Source organism: Triticum dicoccoides, chromosome 2B, assembly GCF_002162155.2.
Source record: "Triticum dicoccoides isolate Atlit2015 ecotype Zavitan chromosome 2B, WEW_v2.0, whole genome shotgun sequence".
Classification (NCBI taxonomy): Eukaryota; Viridiplantae; Streptophyta; class Magnoliopsida; order Poales; family Poaceae; genus Triticum; species Triticum dicoccoides.
Window position 1 is genome coordinate 204,292,848 of NC_041383.1, and position 3,364 is coordinate 204,296,211.

Here is a 3,364-nt window from a genome sequence, read left to right on the forward strand (position 1 = left end):
TAACCAATATCTTCATAACCCGCAAGAAGATCAAAATAAAAACGATATGATGAAATACCTACTTGTACTTAGTTACGAACAAAGCCGTTTCTTACATCAAAGTTGAGGAAATTACCAAAATGGTGCATAACCAACTCAACATCGCTAGACCAAAGTTCATAAGCAACCAGAACTCAGAACACAGAACAGTTCATGAGGCAGCACTTAACTAACCCTTACAAAGGCGAGTCACCAGGCCATGGATAAGTAGTTAACATGTGCATCTACTTACGAAAGTTCTTCCTCAGCGTCCAGATTTATGCCCCCTAGTTCACCGCCTGTAGGAACAGGCAAGCGGGTACCTAGTTGCTGTGTTAACTTCATGGCATTGCAGAAGTGTGGGCAGTCTGCTTTACTTTCAGGAACCCCGTTGCTGCGGAACCATTTTGCCCAAGCTTTGCTAAGCTTTGATCTTGTCTCCGTCTCTTTCTTGAATATCACGTCGACTCGAGTTTGTGTCAGTACCCGGCTTGGCACAAGACCTGTGTCGATTCCTTGAACTCTGCTGTTTGATTTGTCTAACATATCTGTGGAGCGAGAAGTATAAAGGATTAAACCACATGTTATGGTTGCTGCAATGTCCCCAATCCCAGATGATCATTCTACATAATGGATATTGCTAATGGAAAACCACACATCTGCTATTAATTGATTAACATGTTATGGTTTTCCTCCTCTCCTCCTTTCCTCCCGACCTCTCTCCCCCGAGGCGGCGGCGCCGCGCCGCCCCCGGGGAGTCCCCGTCCACACCGCCCTCAGCCCTCCCCCTCCATCGCCTCGCACTATCGCCGCCGTCGCTTTGGACGCCGCGGGGCGAAGCCCCTGTGGTGAGGCGGCGGCGGCGGCGGCGTAGTCCTCGGCCGGTGGTAACGCGTGGGGGCAGCGGCGTCCATCTCCCTCCTCTTCCAATGGCAGTGCGCAGCGGGTTGGCGGTGGCCAGGAGATCTCCGGCGGCCGTTGGCGGATGAGATTTTGGCTGCGATGAGGTCTGATCCGGGCCCGAGGGGTTTAGATCGAGATCCACTGCAGTTGCGCCTCGTCTCGACAACGGCAAGAGGAGATCTCCCATGGGTAATCTTCGCGGCACGAGGACGTCCGGGTCTCTTGGCCCGGGCATGGTGGTGGTGGCTGCCTTCTCCACCGAAGGCGGTTGGACAGGCTGGTAGTGACGGATCTTGGATCCCACTATTAGCACCGGCGGCGAGTTGGGGAGATATAGTCGCTGGTGAAAACCGAGTCGACTCCGGTCATGGCAGGCGATGGCGGCGTCTATGTCGCTACCTTGATGAAGGCATAGTCAAGCAACTATGGTCAACCAGCTCGTGCCGCTCTGGGAGAAATCCTAAGATCATCGGATCGGACGATAGTGGCGCTGTGGTGTCGTGTTCCCTCTTGGGGGCATCATTTGTGGAGCGGCGCCGGATGGAAGAGGCGTGAGGTGGTGTGGCGTGCCTTCTCTCGCGTCGACGACGGCGGGTCTCGGCGTCATGGAGCAGCAGGGTCTCGGCACTGGACGTGGTGTGATGGCCTCGCACAGGGCGGTGGCGCTGTCTGGCGCCATGGTGGCGTCGACAGCTGACCTGACAAGGTCTTTGCGCCAGTACCTGCTCTGAAGATGGTTAGGTGGATAATGGTGGCGGTAGCCTCGGTGAGTGCGCCGGACCGATGTGTGACCCATTCCCGGCATGTGGCTAGGATGGGGCATCCAGCATTAGATGTTAGGTTTTGGTGCGATGTCTGTTTGGTATTAGGCTCGGACATTCAGCACCCCTGCATCAAGGGGATAGGAGTAGCGACACATGTCGCCTAGATGGTGGCTTCGGGCTTACTGATGTAATGCTTTGTAAGGTCTCTGAAAATAATTAATAAAATGGCCGCATGCATCACCCAGATGCAGAGGCCGGGGGTAATCCTCCTTTTCTAAAAAAAAAACTCCCAAGTGGCCAATGTCTAACTGGCTATAGAGACATAAATCAAGTTGCATGTATGTTTTTTTTTGTCAGTCCCAAGTTGCATGTATTTTACCTCCTCCTGGTATGGTTCGGGTCGAGGCAGCTGCAGCAGCAGCATTGTCTCCTACCGCTCCTGCTCCCCTTGAAGCAGGAACCATGATGCTGCCATCCTTCGCCAGAGATCTGGAGATGCCACCAATTCTTCTTTCACATACTGACAGGTCACTCACTAGCAGGGAGAACTGACGTCAGATTGAGAAAATGGAAAAAGAGAAGTGATGAGAAGGGAGACTAAAAAGGTGCAAGAGGATGCACTCAGACCTCAATGTCTCGAGTCTGAGTGTGAATAGGTGATAAGCTTTGTACATATATGATATAAAAACAGAAAATGATGGAAGGCAACTGAGAAACAGAAAATGCCAATAAAAATTAAATGAGCCTCTTTGGATAATGACAGTAAACGGCTAAACGCACCAGATTGTACAATTGAAAAGGTCAGCGTCAGAAAGTAGTATCTAAGATCTGAATGCTGAAAGGCTTACACTTAGACTTGCAGCAGGTCTCCTCAACAGAAGATAAAGAGAGGTAGTTATTGCATACAAGTTTTCTCATATTACGGATGTATGATTAATAGAAAGATTTCTAGAGACGAACATTATACTATCACGGAAAAATACTGAATGAATAATATTACTAGCTTTGTGCTTCGAAATGGGCCAAACAACCACTAAATTGCTTACCTATAATATCATGCTATCAGAGTTTAAACTTAATTTTAGTTTGTATCTCGCAAATTTCCAGCTGCCGTATGCAGCCCATCCTCAAAAGATATGTAATATTGGTACATACGAATGGACATAACCATCGTATAACGTATGTATAGAAAGAAATCAATAAGCTTTTGATTTTAACGATTTTGCCAGATCCTGTAATGGATTTCTACACAATGTCATAGAATAAATTAGTTAACACTTCCGCTTCGGTAGACCCTCTTCGTAACGGAGGGCACGATGGGCAAAAATCAAAAAAGAGGCCGCCCGCCTGCCGTCCCGCTCGTAATGTATACGTATACGTGTACACTTTTGTTTTTTTCGGCCGGGTTGTCCCGCCAGCGCGCCCACCCCGCACGCCCGCGTCCCCTACGCTAATTACGCGCGAACAGGCATGCATGCATGCATGGATGGCGCTGTTACGGGCCCCGCTGCCGATTGCAGCGCTGCGGCCAGCCCCCGCTTCCGCCTCGGCCTGCGGCGCCCGCTTCCGCCTCGCGTCGGCCGCCCCCGCTTCCGCCTCGCGTCGGCCGCCCCCGCTTCCGCCTCGGCCTGCGCCGCGCTGCCGCCTAGCCTCGCGTTGGCCGCCCCCGCTGAGGTGCT